Raw genomic sequence first — 13,875 nt, 5'->3', positions numbered from 1 at the left:
TTATGGGTGCTATCCAATGCTTGGTTTCAGAGAAGAAGTCGTTTATATGGAAATAGCCAAATTGGCCCCTTTTGACCCCGCCCCCCAGTCCCCCTGGGGTCAGCCTCATCATTTGTACAATTTTAAATCCCCACCCTATAAGGATGCTACCATTGCATTATGGGTGCTATCCCATGCTTGGTTTCAGAGAAGAAGTCGTTTATATGGAAATAGCCAAATTGACCCCTTTCGACCCCATCACTCAGGCCCACCGGGGGTCAGCCCCATCTTTTGTACAATTTTGAATCCCCAACCTATAACGGTACTACCATTGCATTATGAGTGCTATATCATGCTTAGTTTCAGAGAAGAAGTCGTTTATATGGAAATAGCCAAATTGACCCCATTTGACCCAGCCCCTCAGGCCCCCGGGGGGTCAGCCCCTTCATTTGTACAATTTTGAACCCCACCCTATAAGGATGCTACCATTGCATTATGGGTGCTATCCCATCTTGGTTTCAGAGAAGTCGTTGTTTATATGGAAATAGCCAAATTGACCCCTTTTGGCCCCGCCCCTCAGGCCCCTGGGGGGTCAGCCCCATCATTTGTACAATTTTCAGTTAGTAGCCCCTTAGGATGCTACCAGTCAAATTTTGTTGAAATCCGACAAAAGTCGATTGTTGACGGACGCCGGACGACGGACGCCGGACGCTGCGGTATCTCATAAGCTCACCTCGGTTCTTCGGACCAGGTGAGCTAACAATCAAAATTCAAGATGGTGACTGGTCGATCCCAAAGGTCAGTATGCACAACTAGGGCCCAAGAGGAACCTTCATGTGTTATTTGAGAATTATCCCTTTAGTACTTTCTGAGAAACAGTGGAAATAAATTTTTCCTACCAAAATCCAAGATGGCTGCCTGATCCCTTCAGTACTTTAAGAGAAATAGTGATAACAATATTTAACTATCAAAATCCAAGATGGCTGCCTGACGTCCATCTTGTTTACCGATTGATCCCAAAATGCAAAATGCATAACTAGTTATAGGGCCATAGGAGAACCTACATATGAAATTTGAGAAAGATCCCTTCATCACTTTCTGAGAAATAGCGATAACAAGAATTGTTCACGGACGTACTACAGACGAAAAGCGATTTGAATCAGATGGTGGGCTAAAAATTTTGCGGACTATACATGTATGTTGGAAATAGCTCAGGTAACCCTCTCACTATTCTAAAATATTTTTGTATGAGCTATTATTCCTTGCATTTAAAACCTATTTCCAAAGAAAAAATCTTTGAATAAACCTATACCCCTTTCGAAATGAAATGACTATAAAACATATATAGGCAAAATGACTGTGTGGGTTATAAATCTGTAATTTATTTTACAAAATCATAGAAAATGCTTGATTTTGCTTCCCCTGGGCTATACCCCGGCGCGGGTTATACACAGGAAATTACAGCAATTTTCTTTTTACATTCAAATTCCAACAAGATTTTTTTTTACATACAGGCTATGGATTACTTCATTTAGAACTTAATACCTTATGAAAGATATCCTTACAAGAACATTTGTTGAAGGTATAGTTGCAGATGTTCTGGGAATTGCTGACGTTACAAATAGGCATGGCCAAGAACCGTCAGACAATTCTGTTGTTTAAGAAATGAGCCATTACTGCTAGAGTCTTTTCAGTGTTCCCGTCATTACTCTGATCACATACTAAGGAGAATGGGTGAGATCTCGGGTGCTGAACTAATTCCTGCTCTAATGTTGGGGCCAGGGCTTTCTTCACTAGCATGGTGGTCTTTGCTTGACTACAGGAAATCTTAAGCTTGATATCGGGAAATATTTTCTTGTAGACCTTTGTGAAATGATCAGCAACATTGTAGGGAAGATTGTGCTCTGCCAAGAAGTCGCAAAATAGAGTCTATGTTGTGATGATATTTATAATAAAAAATATGCATTATAAGGACTAAGTCGATTTAAAGATGCTCCACCGCCGACAAAGCATAAATGGTATTCCTCATTTAAACAATAATTGGTGTTTAATCGTGAATGTATATGTCTAATTAACAAAGAATTAATATATTATAATTTATTTCGCCATTGATGCATACGCCATTAGTACTTCATTCCATATAGGATATAGTGACACGGAATTTTTCGGGATGCAATTAATTCTTTTTCATATTTTTAACTTAGAGTAAAATTAGAAGCTCAACCTTTTCAATGGTGGTAATGATGTAAAGCAAGTAACTTTTGCAATTGAAGAAAAATACTAAATCGTCTGCTCCTGTTTTTGATAGTGAAAAAATACCATTTGTCAGCGGTGGAGCATATTTAAGTATTAATGACAGATCTATTAAATATTGATTTATCTAAAAAAATTAATATCTGATATCAGTTTTGCTTTGGTTTGACTGTTACTTTGATGTCAATTTAAAATTAATAACTTATTAATAATTTAAAAACAAGCAGACATTTTGCACTCAATCAAATCTATTAATGTTTTAACACATTGAAACCAATAATACTTATATAGAATATGTAAAATGATCTGACTGTGAATTCCAGTTTTACCCGAAGGCATTGATCCTGACATTATCTTATGTATGCAACCAGTGTATCCAGTTATATTCCCTGCCTCTATAATATATGTTGATCGAGTTGAATGACATCAATGACCTAACAGTGAAGGCATACATGATCGTTTCCATGAGTCAGATGTTGACAACACTTATATATAATTTTAGACAATAGTTATACATGTGCTTCTGAGAAGGATTCCAAAAAATATAGATATGTTTAAATTTGTTTCAATACTAAACTAATGGAATCAATATTGACAATAATTAAAAAAAAATCAACGACAACCCTGTTGCCAATGAATATACACATATCTAATGGACAACTAATTGCAAGCATACGGACAATAAGTTCCTAAAACTAACAGTCAGTGAATGATCATTGCAAATCCAAAATTTGAAAAGTTCAGCCCTACCTACAATGACATCACACCACTTAAAAAGTAATAGTGTCTATATATCCTTGTGTTAGACTTGTAATGTGTACATACCCCCTGGTTCTAGACATAGTGTCTACATAACATGGTGTTATACCTATTTTTCTGAGACCACAGGAAAGTGGCGTTCTGTCTATAATATATAAATCTACTTAGTCTAGTATAAACTAGTGTAACCCTGGTCAATACTAGCCACATTATATCGCTTGGCTAGAGAGAACTTCTCTTTAGCTCGATCGGTTGAGCTTCAGACTAGTAATCATGAGGTTCCGAGTTCGAACCCTGGCAGAGGCAGGTATTAAATTTATTGTAAATCCTGCACCCTGTTACATTGGCTCCCATGTAGGGACTCGGGAATGATACTTCACAATACTTGCGAAGGAATCGTTGTGACCCCTGGAAACTCGAGGACGAGTTGATTCCTGGAGGGGGAATATGTAACCCTGGTCAATACTAGCGCTCGGCTAGAGAGAACTTCTCTTTAGCTCAATCGATTGAGCGTCAGACTGGTAATCCAGAGCTGAGGTCCCGAGTTCGATCCCTGACAGAGGCAGATATTGAATTTATTGTAAAATCCTGGTAATGTTGGGAATAGGTTGAAATTTCATGGTCAATCATCAATTTTATTTAACCAATCAATGATCGATTAAAATTGATTACTTTATTCCTTGATGTATAAACAAGTCTCATATAAACAAATTCCTTCAAAGGCTTACGATTGCGAGGCCTCTCGGTGCTGTCATGTTTTCATGTCGCTTGATTTTCTTCACTTTATACTTTGTTTTATCATGGTGTCCTAAAATTCTAATGAAATTCGATTACAGATTTCTTACTCGATTAATTGATCAAACGCCTCGAACCAACGATACACGACAAACTCGACTAATCGGAACGCAACTATTAGTTACGTTATTAAAGCTGACAATGCAAGTTTAAAAACATTCAAATGATTAAAAATAAAGTATACATGTGCTTGTATTTCAAGAATCGTTACGAGACATTCCCCTGTCAAGGACAGCCATTTTTGTTTTACATTCCGACACGCTTACCGACCCCTATATAAAGCGTGTGAAATTAATTGACACGTACACCTGCGCTCAGTCTACACATGTACATTTACACCTAGCATTTGTCCACTGTGTATCATATACTAATATGTTTACAAAGTCGTTATCTGTAATGCTGTATGGTGCTTAATTGTTTTAGCAAAAAAACACGTCAACTCCTCTAAGCCGAATAGAATTCCAAATAATAATCCGTCCACATATCGCCATGTACATCATCATTTTCGATGCACTCAACTGGCCATGTGCACGTGACTACCTGTCCCAAACGAGTGACAACTACCAAGGACACACAAGTGTCAATGTGCGGCGCATAAAACCTAAATGTATATTGAAAATTTTTATTAGCTTGTATTGGACATAATGGCACTTATTCACGTACCATGGGATACCCGTTAAGGTTTGTGCAGGACTATTGTTTCTATTGGTGATGGAATGACGTCAAAATATGATATCCCGTACGCAAGCTAACGTCATTTCAGAGGGGAGATTACAAGGAGTGACATTCCATCACCATTGGAGATGCTAGTTCCGCAGAAACATTATTGGTACCACGTGGTACATGAATATGTCTCATTTGGGATCTAGCTGATAACAAATTCATGTATTACTTCAATATGATGAAACCTTGTCAGGTGCATGCAGTGTTTATTTTCAGTTTGACATTGTTATTTGCAATATCGGGGCATGTGTACCTGAGACAAGATATGTTAAGAATGACACACATGTGTCAACGAATTTCGCTGCTTTATATAGGGGGTTGGCCAGTGAAGGTAACTTATATAAGCAGAGCTGAAAGAAAAATGGCTGACACTTCCTTTGATACGACACTGACATAACTGAGGTATTTCTCATCACAGGAGCTTGAAATTCTGTCAATATTATTTAGTATAAATATATAAAAAATATCCCTATATGTTTTTATATAGTATAGGGGTATTTTTTTTATATATTTATACTAGACTAAGTACAGTTATAAGTGCGCAGCCCATCGAGGGCACGAAGTGCGAAGCACTTCTAAGAATCTAAGGTAACAGATACACACGAAAATATAAGAAAAAACCCAATCTTCAAAATTCAATCCTACACACTGACAGCTTCAGTTTGCGGCCGCCATTTTTTCATACATATGGGGAGGTTGTGTGCGTTGCTCCGGTACTGCTCTCCCCAGTAAATATATATTTAACTAATGCAAATGCATAACAGGAGTAAATAAACATTTTTTATTATTTTTTAGATAATAATGATAACATTTTGAAAATTAAAAGCTATTAAAAGCAGTCAAAATATCCACCAAGGTAAAGATGAGCACAAGGAATCATGACGTCACATAGCGTCAACAAATGGCGCGAAATCATAGGATTCGTAATTCGCATACGCGGCACTCCAGGCCTTGAATGGACACAGAGAAATCCGAATTCTTTGAGTTTATGCTAGACAACTATTACATCATATAGGCCCTACTTCTATAGTTTTAAGTGCGTCCTTTTATTTATAAATCTTCTACATGAAATAGAAAATAAAATAAACAAGTAGAGCTTCGCTCTTCCCACGCCGCGCGCATGATTCATATTAAAGTTGTATGGTCTATCACTTTCGCTCTTTTTGTCATGGTAAAAAATGTATAGATGCTATACACATTTTTCTCCGTCTGTCCGAGGTTTAAACTTTCTAATTTTACCACTTTTTATAAAGTTGCAGCACTGGAAGAATTTTAATTAAAAAAGTAAAAAAAAAAACTAAACTTTTTGACGTGTACACGTAAAAATAGGTTCGAAAGATGCCGAATCATTCCGAACTCTTCATAACATAATTTTTCGTAAAGAAAACATGTAATCGACCTCAGCAGACTGGATCTACAAAGAAAGTAATGCTCGCACATTACAATATTTGATACACGCAATATTGAATTATGGCAATGTGTGAATTAGATGTTTCAAATACTCGCTCTGTGGACATATACCAGCACGATTTGTCCATATTAGCCAGAAGGAAAACGTAAACAAACACATGTGCGCTTACGCTAGTTACATGGATAACCACGTGCAGGACGCGTGAACGTCAGTCACGTGATACGATTCGGAATTCCGACAAAACCCGAAGGTACTGGACATGGCGGTGATTGAAGGCGTTTTATTCAAAACCAGGAATAAATAATCCCTAGATTTCGACTCTGTTATAGGCTGACATATGGTTTTGGGGAGCTTAATCATCAAGACACATGTCCATGTCCAAATATCAAATGTTAAAACGACATATTGTTTCAGTGAAAATTACAAGAAATACAACATTAAAACATCTGGCTGCGCCCTTTAAGGCCTTGCCTTAAGTCATATTATAGAGCAGGACCAGAAGGACAGCAGTGCAGTGCTAAGCTAAGGCAGCAGAACGGTCTTCATGCGGGGTGTGGATGAAGAAGGACACCAGTAGCTGGACACTCACCACCGACGAGCAGTGACTGATCATCACTGTGGACCCCCCATCCTGAGAGTGTTGTGTACCCAGTAAGGGGTCGAAGCATACAATGAGGGATGGCCTCGACTGAGGACGCCGGCATTGCTGAAGCATACCATCATAGCTGTATTGTAATCATGACATACAGCATGGTCAAGTGAAGGTCATCTGGGTGGAGCATGTGTGAGTGCTATAAATGTGGACGAAGATACTGACAATATTCGACCCAATAAATGCCCTTGGCACGTAAAAAATGAAACAAATAAGGCATGCTTTATAAAGCCTTTGCCAATTTCCAAAAATAAATCAAATAAAGAAACTTAAAGGCCCACTACCTTTCCGAAACAGCTTTTAATTTTTAAAATAGGAATGTAAAACGAGATCGATAATTTTGTAGAATCACAAAAGTTATCAACTTATCGTTAACTTGCTTACATTGTAACGAAGATGCGGTGCGCTTCGTTGCTATATTTTCCGGAAATTATATTAACCGAGACTTTGGCGGGATTTTGCTGGGCACGAGATCTCGGGACTGCGCCGAGACTTTCAGTTTTCTACCGGGCCTTGAGAAGTGAGGGTTGTGTTTTTGAATCCTATGTAATTTTATATATTTGTCGCCCATCCTTTCCCTAATTTGCTGTTATCGTATAGTATGGAAATGCATTAACATTACTGTGTGTGTATTTTTCGCTGTCAGTCGATATTTTTGCTATATTTTTGAGTTTGAAATACTTGTGAAATTGTGCAATGTCGGACTTGGCATGTCTCGCTTTTAGACGGGTTTCGATAGTAATTAAAAGTCTTCACTCTTGTGTTGAGTGCCGTTGGTAGGCTGGAAAAGAGTGGGAGCCTCCTGTGTTGAGTTTCGGGGTTAACCGTTAAGGAGATATTTTGAGAATCTTCGCTGGAGAACGGTGTTTGTGAAATTGGAGGTTAAACTATCGATAATCGGCCCGGTGTATAGCGCCACGTGCTCGGTCTTTCATTGAAGGGTAGGAGTTAATTCTGATAACGAAAACGTGAAAATATTTGCAGCAAAACTGTCCATTACACAGTACTTCCCACTGAACCACGCGGGTAGTTTCTTGTTGTCGCCTTTACACATGTTAAATATTAATAAACGGTAAAATGAATTTGATGTCGTCCATTGTCTATACTCACTAGTACCTTTGAATATTGTAGCGAGACATAGGAATCTGCAAGCTAACGCGGCAGTCGAACCCAGGGCAAAACAAATTAATTGTATCATTTTTACTCTACGCTAATGACTACGGTCGTAGCGAAACAAGTCGTTACAATTTGAAACCTCCGGCGGAACCCTAATTAACTAATTAATTAATTTGAATTTTTGATTGTGGACTTACTTACTCGTTTATTTACTACGCGTTGTGACGAGTCCCTGTGGTTTTGAAATTTATACAGGTGTACTGTTTACGTTTCGGTTGAGTGGTTACGCTTGTGTGTATAATTTCTCAGGTGTGAGCTATTTAAAGCTTGCATTGTGTTTCTCTTTTATATTCTGGACATAGTCTTGTTAGCTTGATTAACGAAACTATTGTAGGCGTTTCACATTAGTACTGGTGAGAATATGGACATTGCGGCTTTGGGAGCTGAAATATAGGCTTCACAATCCTGGGTAAAAACTTTCATTGCGAATTCTCATGGGAGGTGTCGTGTAACAGGGTACAGGGGAAGGATGGGCGACAGTATTACTGGGGAGGCCGCTCATGGGTAAAAGGGACTAAGTAGGATTTAGTAACTGATATGGGGTTAGAGAGTTAAATTCCGAAACTGATAAGGCCAGTACTGAAAATACAAACTTGTGATTAGGATATTTGAGGGGTTGTTGTTATTTAGTAGTATTGATATTACAGTTTGATAGGACTAACATTTGTTGTTCAACTTGTTTTTCATATCTGCTGTATACGGGTGCCTCTGACCTGGGGGGAGGAGCCAAGGAAGAGGACCCAGGCCCCTGTGTCATTGCTGGTGCCACAACATCAAAGCGGTTTGGGGAAACTAGGGGGGCCCTGCCCGGACCCAGACGTCATTATTGATATTCCGGAAGTACAAAGTGTGATATAAAGTGCCCAGAGGAACTTTGATGTGATAAGTGTCGGGACATTGGGGTGTTGCTTTTGGCCATGGTAACAATAACCCTCTGTGCTTGATTCCAGGGAATTTCAGTGTTACACAAGGAGAACATTATAGTTTGGGCCCGATCGGGCAGGGTAATTACCCCGAACCGCGCAGCGCAGGGGTCTGGAGGACACAGTGTCGACCCATGAATATCCCTTCCCCCAGGGGGCATCAGAACTATTGGATAATGTGCATAGTGATCGTTCAAATTTCAATGTATTGATAAGTATTCCTGAAATGTTCATATCTGTTTTATTTTTTTTTTTCGTTTCGTTATTGGTAGGCTAAATATAGCTATAGTCATGTAGTAGTAGGTATAATTTGAGGGGGGCGGCTGTTTGTAATATTGTCTGATGGAGGTTGTTATGTAGGTGAACTGGTGGTATGTAATGTTAAGTGTAATTGATGGGGGCGACCAGGGGCATGTAGATAGGGCTGTAGGTATAATTGTAGTTAGTTAGGGGGAAGATCCAGGTGGTTGGGGGTGTCTCTGGTGGTAAGAGTTGATATGACCAACACCTCGAGGTAACCCTAACAAGGACTTCTCCTATTCAAAATTGTTGGGGAGGGTATTTTTGGCTGTTAGGTATTCTGGCCACTGCGGGGACTATGGTTCTGGTGGTTAGAGTTGATACGACCAACACTGGGGTCTTGCACTCACGTGGTCAGACTTAATTAATTTGGGAGGGAGCTATATAAGTAATTGGAAAAGTCTCTGGTCGACCCCAAATTTTCATTCGAGTTAGGTTAAGTAAAATCATAAGAGTGGCTTCCCCAGTCTTGTAGGATCGTTTAGGGCCCGGTGGAAAACTTTGTTTTGTTAATTGTATGTTTTTGTATTTGTGTATTTCCCCCCCCCCCCCCATAATGTCATATTTTTTTTTCATTTTCTTCTAAAAATCGTGTAAAAAAGAGGTGGTGTCCAAGGCAGGGAAAAAAATTATCTAAGGGTACTTTTCTGATTTTGGATTTGTCTAAAAGTATAAAGGAAAGTTAACTTGGTTAAAAGACTCTTGGGACAGTGTTCTGTTTTTTTGTGTGTTTTTTTTATAAATGCTGGAATCTTATGAAACCCACAAGGTTAATAACTGCAAGGGATTATTACGTTTATCTATAATCTTAAAGTTTTCGTGTACGGAGTTCCGGGACATGGAGCTTAAACTTTTTCTGCCTTGGGAAATTATTCAACTCTCTAAGTTATGTTTGGTGGTGTCTAACTTTGCACAGCGGAAAGTGTAACGCGTGCAAATATGTATGTTAGGGGTAAAATCAATTGCTGATTGATGTCCATTTCACAATAACAATTATTATGGTCTCACCATGGTAATACTCGACAACATCTTCTAATATACAGTGATTGCAAAAGTAAGCAAGGGTGCCTGTTACAATTCTTTTAGCACCCATTTCTGCGCTGAAATTCTCCAGTCTGCTCCGAGGTCACTTGGCATTGTACATACGTCAGGTGGTAGTACAATGTGCATATACAAGGCATCTGCAGTTGATTGCTAGGGCTGTAAAACAAGTATACAAAGAGAAAGAAATACAAAAGAAAAGGAATGAAAAACAACCATGCCCTAAGCTATATATATATAATCACTACTAAACAGATGTGATTGATGCACTCGTTGAGAAAATAAGTGATATTACAGGTGAGCTGAGTATTGAATTTTGCTAGCCACCAGCTACTACCTATACCAAGGCACATAACTCATGTGAATCTCTGAGCTGTCTGGGGCTTCAACAAATTATGTTTTTGAGACACAAGATCATCAATATATTCCCTATCTATCAAGCAAGCTTCAGACCAAATTTGGTCAAAATCCGTAAGTCATTCATAACTATATATTTAATAGGGATTTTTGTGAAAAGTTGGCGGATGGACGCTGACACTGCGACATAAGCTCACCGCCGTTCAGGCCAGCTGAGCTAAAACATCAACGTTTTGGTAAACAGTACCACTTTTTGGAACATAACTAACATTAAAATCAGCTCTCCATAATACAGCACATTATAACAATACAATGGATCAATTGCATAATGTAAAATAATCCATTTAGAAAGAGATCAATTTTCCACCCAACCTGGCACAAACTGTGAAATCTTGAAACATAATTATGTCTTTGGACAATCACTTCACGAATCATCTTTTATCAAGAAGTTTTTGACACCTCTTGTGATGTTGTTGTGCAAGGCTCCAAATGATGTACTTCATTTGAAGCCAGCCTCGACAGTCAAATATTTTCTTTATTCGTTCATCCTTCCTGCATTCTACAAGTATATCACTTTTACATGGTGGTGTTCTGCTCGAAATACTGCGATGAAATTTCTTTTTCAAGAGATCCTTCTCTTCTTGCGTCCATGGCATTTTCTTAGCAACGGTCTTCTTCTTTTTTCTAGTACATCCTGAAACAAGAGGCCAATGGACCTTGACAGGCACCTGAGTTTGTTTAGAATGAAACAAAGACATATAAACACTAATATACTATCCCTTGAAGTCGGTCAGTGATTATATAAATTTGACTTTTTAATCTATGAAGATTATTTGCTTCTTTCAAACTCTTTTTTTTTTCTTTAATTTTAAGTCATTTTGACCCGGTTTGGCCCCACCCATCTGGTGCCCCAGGGGGTCAGCGACGACTGATATGAATGTTAAACAAGAGGCCCAGAGGGCCTGTATCGCTCACCTGTTTGTTTTTTTTGAGTTATTCTGTAATTTAGTAATAAGTGATTCAAAAATCACAAAGACAAATTGATCCCATTTTTTAAATTTTGAATCCCAAACATATAATGATGTTATAGATGCCATACGAATATGCTATCCAATACATAGTTTCAGAGAGGAAATAATTTATATGAAAATAGTAGCCTAATTAACCTTACCACTACATCAAACTTTTCTGGGGTTAAGAAGTCGCTCATAGTACAGGAACTTTCTTCTGCTGTTTTTGTCAGTACCTGGAGAAGACGCCCCATTTCCCGAATTTTTTGTCTTACATTGCTCACTCTTTCATGGCCATTTTTTATTAGCAATTTAGAGCCCAAGAGAATCAACAGCTTGTCATGGGTGATCATGTCCAAAACTTCGTCTTTTTTCATCCCTTCTAATACTACCTGGCGAAATTTGTTACCTTCTTCATTTTCTGATGACGAAGTTGAGCCGTGAAGTAGAAGTGTAGCCTGCTTTTTGATAGTTTTTTTCATTGCTCTGGCTATCTGCGAATCGGCATTTCTTGGAATGTCGCCATAAGTCGTTTTTTAAGATAAAAGCCAAGCATGATGGACATGGGAGAAAACAATCCTTCCCTTTTTCCTTTCCTGGTCGTCTGTCTACAACTATGTTTCCTTCTTTTGTTCCAGTCAGAACCGCGATATTATGGTGGAAATTACCAATATATCATTTCATGATCTCATCTATTACATTTAGTTCAGACTCACGATTTGGGCATATAAACTTGTGTGATATTTCATTATTAAGCAAATAGTTTTTGTCGTATTATTCGAGTATTATGTATGGACATTGTTTCAGTTCTGTATGTTTGGGTCATAAACACCAAAACTCACTGCATCAGTAGTCCATATTAACTGTCGACTTTTTCTTTTATAATAGATGTAAAAGTAATTATAATCCTCACTTTATACATTGTCATAGGATGATGACGATTCCTATACACAATTGTTTTAACAATATCATGGCAAAGAAAATTCAATTGCACATATATACTTGACTACTACTTACCTGAACTATTGTTATTAGTTTCAATGAAATTTACAATTAAAAAAAATCTTTAAAAAATTCATAAGAGACACTACCTACATCAACTTTAACTTTTAACAAGCAATATATAATTATATGAATACTATGGACCAATAGCTGTTACAGTAAATGAAACATTTTAGAATATGTGACAAGTACCAACAAGTATTACCTTCGCTATCATCTGCAATGTCAGCCAGATCAACACCATCAACATCATCAGCCAGATCAACATCATCAGTTTGATTAACACCATCAGCTTCATCTGCTTGACCAACACCATCAGCTTGACCAACACCATCAGCTTCATCAGCTTGACTAACACCATCAGCTTGACCAACACCATCAGCTTCATCAGCTTGACCAACACCATCAGCTTCATCAGCTTGACCAACACCATCAACATCTTTACCTACAGTAGAATGCCATAGTTGTCAATGTAGTCCAAAAGGCTCTTTAACTGTTATCAATTTTCAAAATACATGTACGTTATGCCATTGCCACAATAATGCATCTGGAATTTTATCTGATAACTACAGGCATAAAGTGCAAGTGTCAATTCAATGGGACATACATGTAGTTGCATTGTGAAAAGTGAATTTTAACGCAAATTCATAGTTTTTTACACAAATATAGGTGAACCTTTCATCCAAATCACAGCGAAGTGTTCAGTATGAATGTACATGTATCAGTTATAAACCTCACCGAATTGCAGTTCAATCAGATAGCAAGAACACTGTTTAAAGTTTACAGTTTTTTAACCCAAAATGTGTGAACATGAGGGGCAGCAAAATGTGACACACTTAAGTGTTTATACAAATATTTAATCATTAAATAATTGCAATGCATTTTAAAGAATGAGAAACACTTACCATGATTATCATCTCCCTCATCCTCATCCTCATCATCGTCCATCACATCATCTATTTCTGGAAAAAAAATGACAGTTAAATCTTTTTGGTTTGGAGAGGTGACAGACCTAATAAAACAAGTAATATCTTCAAGACATACATGTAAATGCTCCCTCTTCCATGTGAAACTAAAACACTACATGTCAGGAAGGGCCCTGTAATCGAGCAAATGTCTTGAGACCTGTTTACCCTTACGCTTTTTGCGTAATTGTTACGCATTTGACATCTATTTTACGCCAATACGCGCAAACGTGAAAAATTACGCATTTAGCTCATCTGCCGGTAAAGGGTAATATTGTATATCGAACCCGATGACCATGACCTTGTTTTATTCCATACATCTTTGCTTCATAATATGTCATAACAAAAGGTTTATCAGTTGAGAAATACATAAATATACAATTTACAAATCTCCCTTCTTCAGTTTAGTAAACTGTGTACAAGTATATATAGCATATACGAAGTGTAAAATATATATCTGTAAGCTTCAAGAGGTAACATACTGATCCTAACAATCAACAGCATCACTCCAAGATCTGTGTTGAAACAC

Source organism: Argopecten irradians, chromosome 2, assembly GCF_041381155.1.
Source record: "Argopecten irradians isolate NY chromosome 2, Ai_NY, whole genome shotgun sequence".
Classification (NCBI taxonomy): Eukaryota; Metazoa; Mollusca; class Bivalvia; order Pectinida; family Pectinidae; genus Argopecten; species Argopecten irradians.
This window is presented reverse-complemented; position numbering follows the sequence as displayed.